This window comes from Ochotona princeps, chromosome 21 (genome assembly GCF_030435755.1).
Source record: "Ochotona princeps isolate mOchPri1 chromosome 21, mOchPri1.hap1, whole genome shotgun sequence".
In the NCBI taxonomy this organism is placed as follows: Eukaryota; Metazoa; Chordata; class Mammalia; order Lagomorpha; family Ochotonidae; genus Ochotona; species Ochotona princeps.
This window is the reverse complement of record NC_080852.1, coordinates 3,488,097-3,510,274: the sequence shown is the minus strand read 5'-3', so window position 1 is coordinate 3,510,274 and position 22,178 is coordinate 3,488,097. Positions and strand designations below refer to the sequence as shown.

At 49.8% G+C, this 22,178-nt stretch overlaps 2 pseudogenes; both read right to left on the bottom strand.

The window, feature by feature from the left end:
- Positions 1-22,178, bottom strand: part of LOC131482929 (zinc finger protein 850-like) — a 420,589-nt pseudogene that overhangs the window by 163,459 nt on the left and 234,952 nt on the right.
- Positions 6,040-6,838, bottom strand: LOC131482842 (transcription factor SOX-2-like; annotated as a pseudogene).

The following is a 22,178-nucleotide window of genomic DNA, read 5'->3' as shown; positions in this document are numbered from 1 at the left end:
TTTGGTCTGCGCCCCCCTGAGTCCTTGCCCACCCGCCCACCATCCACTCCAGCACCAAGCAGCTCACTAACACCTTCTAACTCCCTTCTCCACCCACTCCTCCCCACACACACATTCCTAAACTGCCTGCAGGCGGCTCCAGGGCCAATCAAGCTTACCCAGTGTCATTCTGGCTGCTTTTGTGTCAGACCTATTCAAATGGAGAACCAAGAGCCCCAAACACACATTGTTGGTTATTTAAAATGTTGAGTTCTAGTTTATATGATATTATGATATTATTATGTGCAGCTAATTCCCGCAACCTGATTCTTTACCATGAGCTGAAAACACCAGACGCAACAAGGTATCTTAGGAGGTTTATTCCAGTGGGGAAGGAACAGGATGGAGGGGAAGGGGAAAGGGAGGAGGGATAGGGTGGCTGGAAGAAGAGGAAGAGCAAAGAAGAGAGAGAACCGTGCCTGGGGGCCTTTTGGTCTGCCAGGTGTGGGGGGTGATGATTGAGGGCAGGCCCCAGGGGATTGGCAACTGCAGGTGAATGCCTATTGATGATTTGTGAGTGGGCGGGTTTGGGGAAGAGGCTGGAAGATTGGAGGTGGGATTCTCAGGTGGAATACCAGGTTACATCTGATTGGTGGATGGCTGGACTGGCATGAATTTCCTGTGCTCTGAGGAAGAAGTAATGGTGCAGAGTCCAGGTAGGATATTCAAATAAATTCTTCCACTCATACCATCATCCAGGGCCTGGGGGCTCGGCCAGGATTCCCACACCTCTAACCTGCCCTCCCACAACCCTACAGCTGCTCCAGGATCAGGCAGGCTTGGCCAACAATATGGCTTCTGCATCAAGTCAATCTCCGGCCTGCTGCTCTGGAGCCGGGTCTGCTTGCCCTCACCCACAGTGCATCTGCCACGACCAGCTTATCCACTACTCCAGGGCCAGGTCCTTTTGGCCCACGAACCCTACACCACACCCAGCATGACCATCCCACTGCCCCATCTGCTGTTCCAGAGCCAACCTGATTCAGTCTTCCAAGGGCAGGTCCTATTTCTCTTGGATTGGGGCTGACGTCTTCCAGGGGTTACTGGAGCTTTCCCCAACTAGGTCTGCCACTGGGGTTTTCTATGGGCAGGTCCTGCTTCCCCTGGGGGTCAGATGCTGGAGTCTTTCAAAGGTGTCTCTATTTCCCATGGGTTGGGGGCTAGGATCTTCCCTGGTGGGGGATCTTCTTTCCCCCAAAGGGTGGTGGCTGAGGTCTTCCAGGGGAAGTCCGTCCCTCGCACTTCAGGGATGGATTCTGCTTTCTTTTGGTTTGGGGCTGGGGTCATCTTGGGGATGTCCTCTCCCCCACGGTGTTGGGCGCTTGGCTTCTTCCATGTTGGGTGCTGTAGTCTTGCAGGGGTAGGTCCTGATTGCCCCTGATTCAGGGATTCAGTTTTTCCAGGGATGGACCATGCTTCCACCCACTGGCGTCAGGGGCTAGAGCCTTCCAGGGCCTTGAGGCCATTTTCCCTTCTCACTGCCCCACCCCCATCAGAATAATGGTCTTCCTGGGGCAGGAAACTACCCACAGGGAAGCTGGACCCACCCCTGGAGGACCCCAGCCTTCTACCCAGGGCTAACCAGGACCTACCTCTGGAAGACTCTAGCATCCCATCCAGGGAGAGACAGGACCTGACCCTGGGTAGTTTCCTGATTCTGCTCTGTGGTTCCTGCCTTTGCTGCCTCTATACATGGCTGGATGTGGTGACTCATCCCCTTACTCTGTTGGTGCTTGCAAGATGGACTCCTGGTGCCACTTCCTGTGTCACTTCATCCCACAGCCTGCTGTGACCCAGCACACGGTTAGACCCAGAGTTAGCTGCACACTCCTCTCTGCCTATCTCAGGCCATGCTGGTGGGCACCTGCACCTTCCTGGAGGTCACAGTACAGGGAACAAGGGACCTTCCACTGAAGGCATGGCAGATTGATTGATTTGAAAGACATGGTAACAGAGGGAAAGAGATCTTTCAGGGTTAGGCTAGGCTAAAGCTAGGGACCAGGTACTTCAGCCAGGTCTCCTAGGTGCAATAAGCAGGGAGTTGGATCAGAAATGGAGCAGCCAGGACTCAAACTGGTGCTCTGATATGGGATGACAGTTTGAAGATGTAAATTTGACCCAGGGCACTGTAATTTCAACACAACTTCTGAGTAGTGGGAAAATGAATACTATCTTCTTTATCATTTGTTTATATTGATCCAAAGGGCTTGAATGGATGGGAAGACAGTTACTTGTATTTCTTCCCTGCTGTAGATGTGCACGTCACAAAGATCCAGACTGGATAGCACCAAGTGGCCCATCAGGCTCTGTGTTGGCCCTTCTTACACTGGCATGGAACTACCCAGCGTTATTGGCAACTTTCCGGAAAGTTCTAAAAGAACATCTTCTTCTTCTTCTTCTTCTTCTTCTTTTATTTTTGTTAATTATATCTTGAGACTCAGATTTATTTGTTGGGTTTGACAAGCAGGCTGTGGCATGGAAAGTGCCTCCTGAGTTCATCTGCCCTGGCAGTGCCAAGGCTGGTTGATGTGGTGGGTGTGTTGTGGGGCATGTTACTGTGGCTAAGCCAGTCTGTCCCTAGAGCAAGCTGCAGGCAGATTGCCTGGAGAAGCCTGAGGGAGGTATGACAGGCTGGCTAGAAGCACAGGCTTTGCCAGCTCTGAAGACCTGTGTTTGCTGCAATAAGCAAGGTGGGAATGCTAGATGTGCTGTGTACCCTGGGAGAGTGAGCCTATTCCAGAGGAGCAAGATGGAGGACAGGGGTGTTAGGGTTCCTGTCAGAGCCAGCCTAGAGCTGACAGCCTCCTGCAGTGCTATAGCCCACCCATTGTCCACTGATTGTAAACATGGCAGCCTCCTGTGGCTGTCCAACTCACCTGGTTCCTAAGGTGCGGTCAGCCAACTCACTCTTTTTATAAAAACCCATCTAACTCTGACATTGAGGTCACTCTCTGAAGGAAGGGAGAGCTGACCCAGGCCGGATGGTCAGTTTGCTTGACGCCTTCATAAACTTTGCTGTTTAGCAAACAGGCCCCGGCCATAGGATTGTCAACAGAAGGGGCCCAGCCCTGGGCTGCACCTGTTGAAGAGAGGCATAGGAACCCAGCCAGGTGGTCTAGAAGCTAAAGTCCTTGCCTTGAACATGCCAGGATCCCATATGGACACCAATTCTAATCCCGGAATCTCCACTTCCCATCCAAATCCCTGCTTGTGGCCTAACAAAACCTTGGGATCCTGCTCCCTTGTGGGAGACTGGAGAAAGTTACTGGCTCCTGGCTTCAGATTGGTTCAGCACCAGCCATTGCGGTCACTTGGGTTTGAATCATCAGACAGAGGATCTTTCTCTGTCTCTCCTCCTCTCTGTCTATCTGACTTTATGATAAAAACAAAATCAATTCAAGGGGGAAAAAAAAAGAGAGAGGTGCTTGGACTGTAGGCATCCACCGTTCCCTGGCTTCTCTGTCTACGTTTTGTTACTGCTAGGCCTTACCTCTCCCAGAACTCCAGAAAGTACACAAATTAGAAATACAAAGCATCTTAGAATTAACATCTTTCCTGTCCCACTCAAGCAGTAAACAGATTGTGAGGAATACACACATACAAGTGCCATGTTCAGGGGCTACCCGGAGACCTAAGTCTAACCAGGTACTGGGGAGACCAAGAGTCAGAGTGCCAGAGCAATGGAAGCATGTGACCAAGAGAGTGAGCCCTACCCATCAGAGTCCACTGTGGGGGCTTGTGAGGGGAGTGGTTACACAACAATGCAATACCAGTCCCTCTCATGTTCCAGATAGGTGAGCATACCAGGTGGGCAGGAAGAAACATCCAGGTAGTGCGATGGGGTGTGGTTTCCAAACTGGTGACCCTGAACTGCCTGCCTAGCCCACAACATTGGGAGAAGGAAGACACAGATTTCAACTTTTTATTTCTGGTTGATGCAGCAGACATTACTGCCCATTGTGAAAAAGTTTCCTTCTCTCTGCCCTTGGGGTGACTCATGTCAACCCCTCCCTGAGGTGGTGCTGAATGGACACAATTTCCATCTTTTTCATGGGTGTTTCCTCCCTTCGAGTCCCTCCTGCTGAAGTGCAGGCCACCTTCCTTCTGCTTCTTAAATAAACCCTGCTTTGCAAACTAGAGTTGTCTACATGAACATTATTTCATGAGAAAAAAATAGATTGTTGCAATGTTTCTTGTTGATTTCCCTACCACACTAGCCCACTTTGCCCTGAAACAGCAGCAAGGCTATGGGGGCAGGCACGCTAGAAATGAGTGTGGTGGGGCCGATCCCTTCTGGCCCTGGAGGAGCCTCCAGGTAGGCTAGGTGTGTCGGAGATGACACTGGAGGGTCAGGTAAGGAATCAGAGTGGGCATGTTTCATGGCAGGGGACTCAAGGTGTGCAGGCTGGGACTGCAGGGTCACCAGCTAAAGGGGGCCAGCCCTGGAGTGGCTGGCAAGCACACTGCCTGCTAAGGGAGTGGGATCATTGGCTAAGCCCAACTCGCTCTCAAGCTGCTGACAGTGGACAGTGTGGCAGTGCTCTTGGGATAGAGCCCAGGCTGTCTAACCGAGCCTGGCCATGGCTGGGCAAGTATGGTGATGGGAGGTGTTATGTTAAAGAAGCCCTTTGCCACCTCCCTCCCATCCATGCAATTCAGCCTGGCCCTGAAATGGAGGACTACAGGCTGTAGGAGCAGGGACACCGGCCAGGATGACTTGGCTATGAAGCAGATGGCAGGCAGAGAGGTGACTCACAGTGCACTGGCTTGTCCAGCTTGTTCCTGGAAATGGCGGCCCATGGGTTCCTTGGGCTCTGGGCTTACTGTCATGACCCAATGGCTCTGAAATGCATGGTGTGCATACTAGGTGTACGTGGGGATACCAACCAAGCACATGTGGGGCTGAGCGACCTTCGAGCTAGGGCTGAGGGGTGCACTGGCCTAGGCAGCTGGAATGATGTGGCCCTGGAACAGATGGGGTATATGCTGAGGGCCAGGAATGCTGTCTGAACAGGCCTGGCCCTGGATCAATGGTAGGGGGCAATGGTGAGGTTGGGTTAGAGGCATGTGGAGCAACAGTTGAGCCCACCTGACCCTTGAGTGGCTTGCAAGCAAGCTGGGAAGGTGGGACAGGGTCAGGGGGGAAGGACTGTCAGCAGGAAGAACATCTGGCAGGCTGGGGGCACAGGGGATGCCAGCTGAACTGGTCAGTCCTTGCAGTGGTGGTCTCTGAGCTTCTTGTTAGGGCAAGGCCCCACATGCAGCTTCGTCTATGAGCAGCCTGTTGGGGGTGCGGGGTGGCTGGCAGTGCCTGGCTGGTTCTACAGCAGCAAGTGGAGCAGTAGGGCAGGTGTGTTGGTTTCTTGGGCTGAGTAGGCCTGGGCCTGGAGCAGCTAGAAGCTTAGAGGTGCAGGGGTCATCAGCTTAGCCTTGGGATCCCGTAGCCTCATGGGAGACCCGGAAGAGCTCCTGTCTCCAGGCTTCATATTGGCTCAGCTCCAGCCATTGTGCTCACTTAGGGAGTGAATCATCCGATGGAGGATCTTCCTCTCTGTCTCTCCTCCTCTCTGTACATCCAACTTTCAATTTAAAAAAAAAAAAGATGTGTGCAATTTTCTTTTACCCATGAGCCAGTTTTTTCTCTGTACAAAAATAGTCCCCCCCAAAAATGTTCAGCATCTCTACATCTTTTATAAAGTTCTCCCCTCAGGGGCACAGGTTTGCGTTGAGCGTAGAAGGGATTGGTGGTCTCTGAAGCCGTCATTTGCCATGAGTAATGAAATGTTCTTTGTCTGCATGTCAGGATTTGTGTTGCATGAGCTTGTTTTTTTCGTCATGCTTCCTTCTCACTCTACTTTTGTACCCCTCCCATTTCCCGGGTTTTTGTTTGTTTGTTTCCTTATCCTCTGAAAATGTCTTTCCCCCTACTCTCCACCCCACGATCACCCCCAACCTCCCCTCCAACCTGTTGTTCTCCAGTCCGCTGTCCCGCAGCCCCCCTCACATGTGGGAGAGGGGCAGTGTGCTGTTAATCGTCGTGCCGGGCACCGGGGTGCTCTGGTAGAGCCGTGACATGTGCAGTCTGCTGGGGGCGGCGGGTTCTGGTATGTGTTGATCCTCTTCTGGAAGTTCCTGGCCTTTCAGGGTGCTCTGGAGTTGGAGGAAGAGGTAACCACGGAGGGGCTAGAGCTGGCCGTGGACTTGACCACCTAGTCCAAGGAGCCAAGTGCCAAGCAGGGGATGACCTGCTGCGAGTAGGACATGCTGTAGGTGGGAGAGCCGTTCATATAGGTCTGCGAGCTGGTCATGGAGTTGTACCACAGCGTGCTCACATCATAGCAGTGCAAGGGCTGCATCTCAGCCGCGCCAAGTGCATTGAAGCCCAGGTGCTGCGGGCAGCCCAGCTGGTCCTGCATTATGCTGCAGCTGCCATTGCTCCTGCCATTCATGTGGGCATAGCTGTCCATGTGCTGGTTCATGGCCACGCCCAGGACGGCGCCCACCCCAAACCCGCTGGCTATGATGTTGCCACCGGGAGCCAGCAGCCCACCAGCTGCGTGTAATTATACTTCTTCTTGAGCATCTTGGTTTTTGGCCATGGCACATATTATAATCTCTGTGTTCCTTCTTGTGCAGCGCCCGCAACTGCTTGCCCCCGGCAATGAACGGCCACTTTGCCATCTCTGGCTAAGTTTCCACTCAGGGCCCAGAGCTTGCTGATATCAAAGTTGTGCATCTTGGGGTTCTCCTGGGTCATCTTGTGATGCTGCCCACGGGACCACACCATGAAGACGTTCATGGGCCTTTTGGTTGCCGCCGTCCACCACCGCCATGGCATTGCCACTGCTGCTCTCACGCTGCAAAGTGGGCTGTGTGCCCAGCTGCTTGAGCTCCGTCTCCATCTGTTGTCCATGCGGGCGCTGTGCACGTGGGCCCGGCCCGGTGGAGGCTGGAGACCCTCGGCGTGGCGGGGAAATGGAGGGGGGCACAGGAGGAGGAGGAGGTGGAGGGGAGGCGAACGGGGGTGATTGGGGATTCCGGGGTTCGAGGAGACCAGGTGGAGGAGAGCAATTTGGGGAGGGGAGGAAGAAAGGGGACAGAGGTGGCACACGGAGAATGAGAGAGGGAGAGAGAGAGAAGCGAACTGGAATCGGGATCAGAACAGCAGTGTTTCCCTCCACCTCTGGCCGATGCCGCAGCTGCAATTATTATTATTATTGTTGTTGTGATTTTTTATTTTTGGAAAGGCTTAAGCCCCGGACTCAAACTACTTTCTGCCTTTCCCTCTCTGCTTCTTGTTCCCTCAGTCCTTAAAGAGGCTGCAACCTACTCTCCCCCTTTTGCAAACACTCTCTTCTCTGCCTTTACAACTCCTCATAACTTTTTTGAACAAGTTAGTAGACAACCATCAGAGCGCTGGTTCTAATCCGGGGAGTCCTGCTTCCCATCCAGCCTTTGTGGTCACTTGGGGAATGAATCATTGGATAGAAGAGCTTCCTCTCTGTCTCTCCTTTCTGTATACCTCACTTTGCAATAATAATAAACTAAATCTTTTTTTTTATCCATTTTATTGTATTGTTGTACATAGTTAACTATAGTTGAAGGAAAAACAAGAAAAAGAAAAAAAAAAGGTTCAGGGGGATAGGGAGGTGGGCAATGCTATTATGTCAATATTGTTTCCATCATGTATCTGAGGTAGAGTGGGACACTGAGGGAGAAGCCCCACCTGGTTTCCCGCCCACCCCAAGTCCCAGATGTGGGGCATGCTCTGAGATATGTGCTCAAGTGGTGTTAATAGTTCTCCAGTTATGAATCACTGCCAGTTTCGCTCGATGAGGTGGTCCACTGATTGATATGGTCCATCATGAAGTCTCCATTTGTCCTATATTTCGCTGCCAACATGTAGCTGAGATGAATGATTGTCCTATTCTGTCTTCTGTCTTTTCTTGGTTAGAATTCTGAGTCCAGCAGTTCAAGTGGGGAGATCTCCAAAGATACTTTGAGGTATTCCCAGATTAGTTTCTTGTATGTTCTAGCAAGCACAGGGCCCGGCACAGTCCATCACCCTGATCAGCTGGTGGTTGCAATTGCTGTGTTGGTTCTGTTTTCAGTCCCGAGTTGCATTGGAACCAATGGGTGTTGCAGTCCAGTCTGGTTCGGCCCTTACATCAACCAGTGGGAGCTGCAGCCTAGTTGGGGCGACCCACAATAACCCCCACCAGACCGCCCCCTACCCTGGTTTGCCAGTATGTGTAGCAGAAGACCAATCTGTCCCCCATCCCATTTGGCTCTGGTACTTGTCAATGGGTATTAAAGCTTAGTTTTATCTAACCAACTCAACCATCCAGCCCTCACAGATATTGTTGAGTACCTCTCTATCTAGCCACCCCAGCCCCCGTCCTAGTTTTCATGCCCTCCCACGGGAATAGTGACCCAAGAAGGGGGAACCCACTCTTTCCCTCCCAGGTCTCTCTGTCCCGGTTTATGCACTCTTTAGGTGGTCCTGTGATTTGACTCGACAGAATTAGTCCCCAGTGCCAGCTTCTGCCAGCTGATGCTGCGGCCCTGATCTAGTCCACATGCAGCGCACAGGTGTTGTAGCCTTGCTTAGTCGTGTCTGTCTCTATCCCAGCCCACGCTCTCCAGTGGGAGTGGCTGTCCAGCGAGGGGACCAGCCCCTTAACCCCCCCACCAGCTCTGCCCCTCCCTTCCTGGATCTCACGTGTGCTGGATGGGTGCTGCATTCATATCCAGTACAGGCAACCACGCCCTGGCGTTCCATAACGTGTACTGCTTTTGTCGCAACCAAACCCGGCCCATTCCACATTCTGTTCTGGTGATCGGATTTGCCAGAGGATGACATGAACTGATTCAGCCTGGTCTGCTCCTGACCCATGCTGAATGTGTGCCAGTGGGAAACTTTCCATGGCCTATTCTGGGCTGTTTCCTATCATGCTTCTTGCGCTTACCTGCAGGGACTGTGTCCTGCCAGAGGAGTTGCCCAGGCTCCTCCATCAGAACCCCTCCCAATGCCAGATTTTGCGCTTGCCAGGGGGTTCTTGAGCCAACCCTACTCAGTTCACCTCCTGTCCTAGCAGGAACAGTGGCTTTTCCTGGCTGGCTTTCACCCCATTCTGACTCTTGTTGTTGGATGTTTCAGCCCAGCCATGGCTCGTCCATACCCACATACAGCTCACACATGGCTCAGAAGGGGATTGAGACCCAGCCTAGTCAGTCCCACATCTACCCTGGTTCTCCATAACACCAGATGGTGCTGGGATCTGAACCGGCCTGGTGCATCCAATCCCAGCCCACACTAGTGCCTCGGGTGACTACAACTGTTTCCTAGATAGAACGCAGCCCCCATTCCAGCACATACACCCCTTGGTGGGAACCCCATCCCAGCTGTGGCATCCCAGATTGGGACTGTTCCTAGCCGTAAATCACGCACCTGCACGTGGTTGCTCCGAGGACCATTAGGTGCCAGCCTGCTAGACAAGCCGGAGCTTATCTTTTACTTGATAGGTGTTCAAAGCTCAGCATTATTAAGGGATTGGAAGTTCTTCAAAGGAAGAGTTACTGGCATTGGGAATCTTTAGGATTAACTCAGATCCCAGAAACAGTGGGGTCACTCTAGAGCTATCTCAGCAGCAATTCAGACGTCCAATACCCCAGAGCTCCCCGGCCGGGCGGCCAGCAGGCTGTGCACATGGCGGACTGGGTTCGGGATCCGAGCTAGACGTCCTCTCCCGCAGCCCTCGGCTCGCCTCTGGCAGCCGGAGGTTTAATCCTGCAGGCCAAGGTTGCGCCCCTCCCCAATCCCGTTCACCACCCAATGAGGGTGGTGGGTGGGCCCCGGACATGCCCAGTCACGGAGGCCTCCCCCCTCGGCGTACTCACCCCAGAAGGAAGCAGGCCCCGCACCCAGGCATGTCCGGGCCCAGCCCGCCATGAGCCATGGGCACATGGCGGACTGGGTTCGGGATCCGAGCTAGACGTCCTCTCCCGCAGCCCTCGGCTCGCCTCTGGCAGCCGGAGGTTTAATCCTGCAGGCCCAAGGTTGCGCCCCTCCCCAATCCCGTTCACCACCCAATGAGGGTGGTGGGTGGGCCCCGGACATGCCCAGTCACGGAGGCCTCCCCCCTCGGCGTACTCACCCCAGAAGGAAGCAGGCCCCGCACCCAGGCATGTCTGGGCCCAGCCCGCCATGAGCCATGGGCACATGGCGGACTGGGTTCGGGATCCGTATAAACTAAATCTTTAAAGAAAAGTTGTATTTAATCAGGCACAAACATTGTTCTTAGGGCACAAGAGGCTAGGAATTTTTTTTTTAATTTTTTATTATTGGAAAGCCAGATATACAGAGAGGAGGAGAGACAGAGAGGAAGATCTTCCATCGATTGTTTCACTCCCCCAAGTGAGCTGAAACGGGCCGGTGCGCGCCGATCCGATGCCAGGAACCAGGAACCTCTTCTGGGTCTCCCATGCGGGTGCAGTGTCCCAAAGCATTGGGCCGTCCTCAACTGCTTTCCCAGGCCATAAGCAGGGAGCTGGATGGGAAGTGGAGCTGCCGGGATTAGAATCGGCGCCCATATGGGATCCCGGTGCATTCAAGGCGAGGACTTCAGCTGCTAGGCCATGGTGCCAGGCCCGAGGCTAGGAATTTTTAAGTTTACATTTAGAAAATCTCACTGGTCAGCAAACGGTGTAGACATGTTTGAGATGATGGAAATTTATTAGATAGGATAAAGAACACAGAGCAGATTACAGAAAAAGTAGGGGCCAGGAAGTCAACAGGGAGGTACTTGGAAAACCCCTGGATATAGGGAAGAGGTGACGATGGCTTAGAAGTGTTTAGGGAACAGAAAATCCAGCAGCCACTGGAGAGCTGTAATCTGGATTCAAAGGACAACCAGAGATCCAAAGGCAGCCACAGATCAGCCCTTGCAGCAGCCAAATGGGAGCTTGAGTTCACATGGGGAGCTCAGGAGGTGAAGATAGGCTGGGACTGGCCAATCCTGCCAGATACTTTGGATGTGGGGAGAAAGGCACCCTCCTTCACTGCTGGTGGGAGTGTAGGCTAACACAATCATTGTGAATAGAATTCCAAATAAAACTGTCATAACCCAGCTATCCTGCTGCTAGGAATATACCCAATGGAAATGAAATCTGCATGTGAGAAGGGGATCTGTAATCCTATTTACAGTAGCACAAGCTACAATAGCAAAGACATGGAAACAATGTAGATGCGCATCCAAAGAGTGGTTAAAGAAACTGTGGTACATCTACTCCATGGAATGTTATTCAGCTATTAAGAACAATGAAATTATACTATTTACAACTAGCTGGTCCCAACTAGAAACCATTATGCTCAGTGAAATGAGTCAGTCACAAAAGAACAAATACCACATGTTCTCTCTCTTTTTTTTTTTTTTTAAGATTTTATTATTATTATTGGAAAGCCGGATATACAGAGAGGAGGAGAGACAGAGAGGAAGATCTTCCATCCGATGTTCCACTCCCCAAGTGAGCGCAATGGCTGGAGCTGAGCCAATCCGATGCCAGGAACTAGGAACCTCTTCCGGGTCTCCCATGTGGGTGCAGGGTCCCAAATCTTTGGGCCGTCCTGGAATGTTTTCCCAGGCCACAAGCAGGGAGCTGGATGGGAAGTGGAGCTGCTGGGATTAGAACAGGCGTCCATATGGGATCCCGGGGCGTTCAAGGCGAGGATTTAGCCACTAGGCCACGCTGCCCGGCCCCATATGTTCTCTCTTATATAAGGAAACCAGTGTGGAATGTGTAACTTCAATAATCCAATCAACACTGTTTTTGTTTTGTTTGCTTTGGCTGCATACCATGTGTTTTGAAGTTCTTTATTTCAGTTTTATTTATTCCAAATACTCTCTCTCTCTCTTTTTTTTTTAAGATTTATTTATATTTATTGCAAAGATAAAGGGAGGAGGAGAGAAAAAGAGAGAGGGAGATCTTCCATCGGATGATTCACTCCCCAAGTGAGCACAATGTCTGGTCCTGTGCCAATCTGGAGCAAGGAGCCAGGAACTTCCTCCAGGTCTACCCTACGGGTGCAGGGTCCCAAGGTTTTGGGCTGTCCTCTACTGCTTTCCCAGACCACAAACAGGGAGCTGAACGGGAAGTGGAGCTGCTGGGATTAGACCTGGTGCTCACATGGGATTCTGGCAATAATACTCTCTTTTCTCTTGTCAGATTCATTGCTGGTTCATGGTCTATATGGTGGCATCATTTTTCTCAAGAGACTTTTGTATCTCCTTCTTGTCACCCATGTGTTGGTTACCCAGTGACGTGCTTTTGAGCCCATCCAGGCCTGCTGAGGTCTTGGCCACACCTTCAGGTGGCACCAGCATTACCCATCCATTTTATAATTAATTAAGAGACCAACAACAGGGAACATCTTACCTGTAGCTTCCCCGCCCACCAAGGAGGGGTCAAGGAAGGCATAAAATCCCAAGACCCTTCCTCAAACCTTTGGTGTCTTTCTCTCCCTCCCCTTTGAGAGGCATGCCACCTCCCGGCTTTTCGGAGGTGTTTTCCCTTTCCCTCATTCCCTGCTCACCTGGTCCCTTCGCAAATGAACTTTTCTGTTTGCAACAGATGCCCGGCTTTTTATTTCCATACTAAGCTGAAGAAAGAACCCACCTGGCATTTCTGGTAACACTTTTTCATGGAACTGTATTTTGTTGTTGTTGTTGAGGCTGTTGTTCTAGCTCATACCAGTTGTTGACCTTGTTTCTTGGTTTCTCAATTATGGAAATATATAGTGATGAGGTATTGGTGTCTACCATATCCAGATGTGGGATATAATGCAACATCTATCCCTGCATCTAGATGAAAGATGGATTCCCAATGAAACAGTTGGACAAGTGTAGACAATGGAATGTGTTACTCTTTGCATTTGTCTGTTCCAGCAATGTTCAGGTACACTTAAGTAAGAGACTGATGGAATTATAATTCCTCATGAAGGATTATACCACTGTAGTAAAATGGGGAAAATTTGTTGGGGGTGGGACTTTGGGGGAAAATCCCAGTGTATATAAAACTGTAACACATAATTCAAATATTCAAAATTATATATATATATAATATATAACACTTGATATGCTTTTAATACATTATGATAATCCACAACATCTCAGGAGAGCAGAGAAAGCTTGCACCTTCTTAGAATGTGTGAGGAAGAAGTTAAATATAATCTATCAAGATTGTAACAGGTAATTTACAGACTCCAGACTCGAGTCTGCATTTGACATTAGCAAAAAGTATAAAGACATACAGTGGGGTCCAAGAGTGAAGCTGACAGCCTCTTAACAGGAAGTCATATGCACAGAGCAGGAGGGGACCCCAGAGTGGAACAGGAAGACAGGAGGAGGCTTGTGTCCTAACCCAGAGACTCCTGGTACATCACCAACAAGTATCAGTGTGGGCACCAAGGACTATATCTCAACTGCCAAGGAGATCACAGGGAGTTGGGGTGCCCTCATAGGCCGAGAAATCTGAGACCAACTTCCCTATCAGATTTCCCACACTGGATGGAAGAAGCCCAGCTCCTTCCTCACAGGATCTAAAGTCTTTGGAATAACAGCCAGGAGCCCTGAGCAGTCCTCAGAAACAGAAGAACAGTAAAATTCCATCGGGACTCAGGAAAGGAGCTTTCTCTGGTCCTTACTTAGTTCCAACTTTGGCTCCCCACCCTCTCTTGCAATGACCATCAGGGTTGCTCCACAATCCTCCCATCCAAAAAAAAAAAAATTAGATCAGGTAGACAAAGAGAGACCAATAAGGAAAGCTTAGAATACTTAGGAAAAAGTCAGCTTGGACTTCCATATACCTTATTAGGTAGAACATGAAGATCAGTTACTCCTCACTAAGGCATTGAAGCTTTCTCTGCACACCCTTCCTAAAATTTCTCTGCTGCTCAATAGTTAACATATGACTTATGAGAGTTATAAGCCTGTTTGGACTATCGTAACAATTGCAAAGTTCAGTAAAAATCACACTTAAATACTGTAAGCTATTAACTATATGTAGGGCCTGGTCTCCCAAGGATTAACTCCACAGCTTAGCTTGTTTTTCAAGGGATAACAGGATGCACAATCTTGGCCTGATACATTTAGCTCCTGGTTTAACCACAAGTTCCTGCTTCCCCTTTATCAAGATGCCCCGGGGGCTCTTAGGAGCTTCTTGAGCATTGGAAAAATACTGAGAGGAACCAGAGAGTATAAAAGGCAGGCTAGAGTTCAATAAAGCTGGCATTCTCTTTGCAGAAGTGACCCAGTGTGTGTTGTCTTCTTTGTAACCCTAGTCCCTCCGTTCGAATCGGGGTACACGGGGACGCAGGCATTGCTGACAACTATAAAAATGAAAATAGACAGGAGACAGCTGAATCATACCATATAACCATTTTAAGGCTTATAGTAACTGGTTGTGTATATACTAAAATTTAGATGTCAATGGAGTAGTTACAAGACATGGTTAAGAAATTGCAGTTTCTAACAAATTGATCACTCAACACCATGATAACTAAATCCATGATGTTGTGAATTTCCATGTTTCTTCCTGTTATTGAAGTTGTGTAGTGGCTTTTCATTGGAGGGGATGATACTCTGCCAGCTCTGTTTTGGACCAAGGAGGGTCACCCAATGAAACTGTTGAATATATCTGGACAATTTGATGCTGGACTCTCTGCATGGACATTGCCTGCAATGATGGAATCATGACTGGATATGAACTGTACTACTGTAACAATGTGGAGGAATTCAATATGGGGGAGGGCTTGGGGAGGGATTGGGGGAATCCCTGAGATTATGAAACCATGTTATAAAATGAAATAATAATAATTAGCAAAATAAAATATTTACCTCACTTAAATAAAAATAATTTTTTAAAGATTTATTTTATTTTTAGAGCAAAATCAGTTAAGCAGAGAAGAGGAGGGACAAAGAGGCAGATCTTCCATCTGATGGTTCACTCTCCAACTGACCACAATGGCTAGGGCTGCACCAAGCCAAACCAGGATACAGGAACTTCCTCCAGGTCTCCCAGGCACATGCAGGGTCCCAAGGCTTTGGTTGATCATCCTCCACTGCTTCCCCAGGCCACAAGAAGGGAGCAGTATAGGAAGCAGGACTGCCAGGATTAGAACTGGTGCCCATATAGGATCCCAGTGCTTTCAAGGTGAGGACTTTAGCTGCTAGGCCTCCACGCTGGGCCTAAATCAAAATTTAAGGTGTAGAAATCTTGTTTTTTGTTTGTTTGTTTGTTTGTTTGTTTCTTTTTTTTTAATTACTTTTGGAGGGCTCTGTTCTAGCAAGTTAGTGAACAAGTTTAGCAAGTAACATTTTGTTAAGTTTTGTTTGTAAGTAGATGTTACTTAGCTTGTCCTGTACCCCATCCCTCTGGATTAGGGTTGCATGTGGCTGAAGCGTACAAAAGAGAAAAGAAAATGCTTAAATCTTGGAAAAACTGCAGTTTCAAGCAGAGGAAGAGGTAGGAGGAGGGGGAGAAGTGGTTGTGGCCGCTCAGGTTCTCAGTGAGGAAAGCTAGCTAGGGAACTTCAGACAGAGGAGGGTGAAGGAAGGAGTAAGATGTGGGAAGTAGGTGGAGCCCAGTGTGACTTAGAGAGATGGGAGAGGGTGGAGGGAAATATTGATTATTGATCAGAGCAAATAATATTGCTTTACAGGCAGCTGGCTTATGTTGTAGGCACAAGGAACATTCAAGTGGCTGCAACGGCCAGAGATGAGCTGATCCTAACCCAGGAGCCAGGAACTTCTTCCAGGTTTCCAATACCAGTAAAATTTCCAAAGGTACTCACAATAGGTGAGGATATATATATAGCCTCATAGGAGAGTTTTTATATACTGAAAACTAGCTATTGTGGCAATCTATTAACAAAATTAGCAAAAATTAGGGGTCTGGCACAATGGCTCAGTGGCTAAAGTGTTAGCTTGCAAGTGCTGGGATCCCATGTGTGCACCATTCATATGTAGCTGCTCCGCTTCCCATCCAGCTCCCTGCCTGTGGCCTGGGAAAGCAGTCGAGGATGGTACCAAGCCTTCAGACCCTGCACACGCATACAATGCCTGAATGGGACTCCTGACTTCAGATGAACTCAATTCTGGCTGTTGTATCCACTTGTGAAGGGAACCAGCAGAATCAAGATTTATCTCTCTGTATCTCCTTCTCTATGTATATCTGTCTTTCAAGAAATAAATAAATTAACATCAAAATAAAGAATACTAAATGTCAGTAAGAAAGAAATGCCTTGCAAATAATTCATTTCTGAGATATAAACATCATCCTTGATAAAACTTGTAATCGTTCACAAGATTATGAGATTTCCAACTCTGTCACGTAATAAAATGTAATAAATGAATAAATTTAATAATTTATAATTTAATGAATAAATTATAAAAAAATTATGAAATGTTCTGTAATACTTAGAAGTTATTTTAAAACGGTTCCAGCGCAGTAGCCTAGTGGCCTATGGGCTTGCCTTATACGTGACGGGATTGCATTTGGGCACCAATTCTAATCCTAGCAGCACTATTTTCCATCCAGTTCCCTGGTGGTGGCCTGGGAGCACAGTTTAGCACAGCCCCAAATCTTGAAACCCTACAGCTCTGTGGGAGAACTGGAAGAGGCTCTGGGCTCCTGGCTTCAGTCTGGTGCCGCACCGGCCGTTGCAGCTGCTTGGGGAGTGAATTAGTGGATGTAAGACCTTCTTCGCCGTCTCTCCTCCTCTCTCTATCTCTGACATTTCTACAAAAAAAAAAAATTTAAATATCCCATAGAAAGATGTTTTAAAACAGAAACCAAAAGTCACAAATTCTGGAAACCGAGTAACAGAAACACATATATATGCATAAAATAGGAAATATAGATATAATATGAATTACATCTATCAGTGCAAGTTTTCTTTTGCTAGATTGAATCTGGACAAGCCCTCTTCTCGGTTTGTGTCTTACACATTATTGTGAATGTGTAATCTGTATTTCAAAAAGTGAAATGAACTAATGGAAAAAAAACCTTGGCAATACAAAGAAGAAAAGTTCCAGAAAGCATTGAACATTCGGTGAGGTGTATCTGCAGACTCTTGTCCTACATTTCTGTGTGTTTTCAGACTTGAACAGGATCCTGAAGCAGAGAGGGAAGGAGAGGCCAGGAGGTGGACTGATGTGAGAGGCGACAGCGGCCCCTGCTGTTGGAAGGCTCAAGCTGCAAGAGAGGAGGCCCCTTCCAGGCTGAGGTGAAGCCCCGCCCCTCACTCCCCCTCCTTCAAGAATCCTAGCTGACTGCCCTTTGTGATTGTGATTGGCTACGTGTTGTGACGTCATGCGTAGTCGTGGGAGCGGTCCATTCACAAGCGCCCAGGTAGCCCTGTGGCAGCAGGTGGGAGGTTGTTGTGGGCGCCGCCATAGCCACGTTGCTGGTTGTGCTGGTGGAGAGGCGCAGGTGGCTGAGCCAATGCTGCCGTGTGAGCTCCCTCCCCGCAGGAGCCTCTGCAGGACCCCCGACTCGTGAGAAGCTGGGAAGGGTGAGTGTGTGAGAGCATCTCCTGAGGCCCCGGGGCGGGCGGGCGGGGGCCAGGAGGGGGCCCTTGGGGTCCTCACTCTGCAGCACTGACCTTGACCACTAGGCCTCCCAGTTGAACCCATTGTGCAGTGAGGAGGGGGGAGTGCCGGGACAGTTCGACCTTCATGTTGGGCAGGGTTTCCATTTTTTATTTTCTATTTTATTGTATTTTATTTTATTTTAATTTTCTACCTCATTGCAACTTCATTTTTAATTGGCCTGATTTTCTTGGTTTGGGCAACAGCGTCTCCAGCCCCCAGCTCAGTCCTCAGTGAAGCTCCTCCTAAGGGTCTGGGGCAGTTTTCTTGTTGCTGACACCAGAGCAGCACAGATTCCAGCAGTTAGAACAAACAGCCTTGTTTTCCTCTGAGTTTTGCTGCAAGGTTGAGGGGCAGCATGTGGTGCTGGCGCTGTGCTTGGCAGAGGCCTGGGGTGGCACAGCGACCTTGTAGACAAGCCAAGGGAGTGCACAGGGACTCACGCAAAGGGGCTTCTCTAGAAGAACCTGAGGAAGGAACTGTTAAGGCAGCACTACTGATTTATCCTGATGGCTTCTGATATGTTGTCACCCATTCCCTTAAGTTCTCACAATTGGGATTAAATGTCCGCATGGGTTGTAGAGGGAATAAGTCAGGTTCAGCAGAGAGCATTAAGGCATGGAATAAATCTGTGAATGTCCAGAACTCTTGTCTCAATGCCAAGTGCTTCTCTCTGCCCTGAAAATTCACAATGGGAGTCACTATTTCCTCCAAGATACAATTCCATAAGTTGTCTTTTTATTTCCCTATCTCACAAAATAGGTCTTTAGAGGAACTGATTGTTGTGAACAGTAGGCGTTGGAGAAAAGCAGTGAATGCCCACCTGACACAGCACAGGAAGGCATCCCTGCCCTGTGTGGGTGTGTGTGACAGTGGTTAAGATGACATTGGGACTCCTGTGTCTCCATCAAATGCAGTGTGCAGCTACTGGCCAGGCTGGGAGGCAGCAGACAGTGGCTTGGGTAGCAGTGTGAAAAACCTGACTTATTTTTGGTCTTGTGGCTGTTGCAGGAATGTGGGAAATGAAAGATTAGATGAAAAAGCCTGCCTGCCAGTGAGTAAGAAAAATCTACATTAGCTGTTAGGAACTCCTCAACTTTGACCCTCCATTCAAACATTAACAGGTTCCTCAACATATTCTTTCTGTTTTCCTCAGTTTCAAAACACCTTGTAACAAACAAACATGAGTATCTTATCCTCTAACTCACTCATTCCCCCTGAAAGAGAGCAGTAGATTGGGGGTTACCATTCAGAGTGGCAGTTGATGCCCTAAAACTGGAGGGCATCTATCGTGTTCTATCTATTGCACATAACTAACCCCTTGGAGCATTAATATATTCTTTACCCATCCAGAGCTCCATTCCTTGGTGACATATTAATGTCATCTAGAGAAATGATTGATGCACTCTGGGTTCTCTCAGCCTTGGCTACCTAGGGAGTAAAACCTTGGCAAAGGCCCAGGTACATCCTAGGGTAGTGAGGTTGGGATACACAGCAGTTTCATTTTGCAGCCACAAGTTGGTTTAGTCAGAGGATAATTTGTACCAAGAAAGAATCTTTGTGAAGGTGAAATTTTGGTGGCCTAGAGCACTTCTCAAATTGTGAGTGTATTTGTGACTGTTGTCGTGCAATTCCTACAAATATTTGCAATTTTCCAATTCTGGTGGTAGAAAGGGTAAAAAATTGTGAGTGTATTTGACTGGTTTAAAAAAAGCTAGTATCATTTGTGCTCAATGTCTGGGATAAGAGTCTTTTCTAAAATTCCATTTTATTTTTGCTTGGAAAGCAGATACACAGAGAGGAGGCGAGACAGAGAGGAAGATCTTCTGTTCATTGATTCAGTCCCCAAGTGACTGCAAAGGCCTGAGCTGCGCCAATCCAATACCAGGAACCCAGAGCCTCTTCTGGGCCTCCCGCATGGGTGTAGGGTCCCAAGGGTTTTAGCTGTCCACTGCTTTCCCAGGCCACAAGCAGGGAGTTGAATGGGAAACAGCGTCATCAGGGTTAAAACCGGCACCTACTTGGGATCCCGGCCCATGCTAGAGGAGGATTTTAACTGCAGAGATACTGACATAGATCCCCTAGATAGCTTCTTAAAGGAGCAAAAGGCCTGAAAGAGCTAACACTGCTGTCTGTTAACATTTACCTGCACCTGTGTGTTGAGATCAAGCTTAACCCTGAAGCCTCTACTAACTGCAGATGATGAAATAATGGAATTGTGTTATGATTAGTTGTTGGCAGTAAATTGGTATTAGGCAAATATAGCACATCTGATGTTAAAAGAAAATCACAGAGGCCACAGCGTTTACTTGATCTTGAATGTGTGGTTGCATCGGAGAGCTAAGATGCTGGAGGAGACACTGCAGGCTGTGAAGTGTTCCCAGATCCTCACTATTACATTTCTGGCTGCTTAGGATTCCCTCCATCACTGTAGTGAACCCCCTTGGGCACTGTGTCCCCAGTGAGAGTGATTCCCCAAGCCTGGGACCGTGGAAGATCAGGTAAGTGGGGTCTCCCTGGGAAGTGTAAGCAGGCTGCTTCCCAGAGCTCATTCTCTGTCCTGTCCTGGTGCTTTGATTTCTAGTTTGCTCACTTCATGGCTGAGCCACTGCAAGGTGCATCTGTAGCCAGCCCGCCCCGCCTGCCATTCCAGGCTCATGAGGTCCTGCCAACATCACCAACATCCCTAAACCACATGCCTGCCAATCCAGGTTCAGCTGGGCTATGCTGGCCCACAGTGAGTCTCTACTATGCCCCCTCCCATAAGCCCACTGCCCCAGGGCCAGATGATCTCAGCCAGCGCCTTACTTGCACACAGCCTCACTTCCCTGCTCCAAGAGAGCTCTATCGGTGTCCCCTGTGCTGCTTCTCAGCCCACCCTGTCACTCTGCAGGCTCTCTAGGCCTAGGCCGTCTTTGACACAGCAACCTGCCCCTCGGCAAGCACACCCTGCCAACCTACTGGAGCTGGATCCAGGCCCAGGCTGTTAGACTGTGCCCATCCCCTGCCTACATCCCCAGTGAGGCTGTAGCACACCCACATGGTCCACAGCTTTATGACCAGGCCAATTCGGCCACCTATTCAGACAGCCTCTTGCCCACCAGCCACTGCCATGCTTGGTAGCCTATGCTGATCTCTGCCTCCCCTGCACCCCACCCCACCCAACACAATGACCTCTTGTCCAGGGTGAAGCCAGGCTGCCCGGGCCAGAGTATATGGACCCCAGCCTTCATATACCACACTTGCGTGCATTCCAATGCCAGACCACCCCCACCCAACAACTACACTTCCCCTAGCACTCCTGCCTTGTTCCCTGTTGCAGGGACAAGCTTGCTTGGCGAGAGACACCTTACTTCTAGCCCACCTGACCCTCCTTGCCGCAGGTATCTCAAGAGCAGATAGAATCAGCCAGTGCTTGCCTCCTATCTTGCACCTCTAACATGCCCCAGGATGGCCACTCCAGGGCATGACCAGCTTGGATGGTGCCCCCGCTCCCTTTGCCCACTTGCTACCTGCTCCAGAGCCAAAAGGGCCAGTCTGATGACCCCTATACCTCTAGGCCTTGAAGTGCTCCAGGGCCAGGCCCACTCTGCCCAAGACCTCAGCACACCTGCCCAGCTGTTCCACTTGCTGCACTAGAACGAGGTGCACTCTGCCAGTCACTTGGCAACCCCAACAGGCTGCTTGCCCACCTTCCACTACAGGGCAAGGTAGGCTTGCCCTGCCAGGTAGCTCATAGGCCACTGTTGCACATTTAGCTGGCATCCCCTGTGCCTCCAGCCTGACATATGTCCACTCTGCTTACAACCCTGCTCTCCTTAACACCGCTCCCCATTCCCAGCTTGCCTGCAAGCCACTGCAGGGTCAGGTGGGCTCAACTGGTGCTCCACATACCTCTAACCCAACCTCACCATTGCCCTCTTCTGCTGATCTAGGGCCAGTCCTATTCAGACAGCACTTAACAGTTCTGAGCATACACTCCTTCTGCTCCAGGAACATGACGCCCAAGCTGCCTAGGCCAGTGCACCCCTCAGCCCTAGCTCACAGGCTGCACAGCCGCACAAGCTGCTTGGTCAGTATCCCCTTCTGCCCTAGTACACACACTGCATTCCAGAGCCAATGGGTCATGACAGTAAGCCCAGAGCCCAAGGAGCCCACTGGCTTCTATTCCAGGGACAAGCTGGAGAAGTGGGTGCACTGTGAGCCGCCTCTCTTCCTGCCATCTGCTTCATAGCCAAGTCATCCTGGCAGGTGTTGCTGCTCCTGTGGCACTTAGTCCTCCATTTCGTGGAATTGCATGGGAGGAGAGCAGAAAGAAGGGCCTTCTTCCAACATATGCGCTCAGTTGCCCCACTTGCCCATCCACGGCCAGGCTCAGGTAGCTAGCACCAGCACTCCTCTAGCCCAGGAGCACTGCCACCCCGTCCACTGTCAGCAGCTTGAGAGCCAGTCAGGCACAGCCAGTGATCCCACTCACTCAGTAGGCAGTGT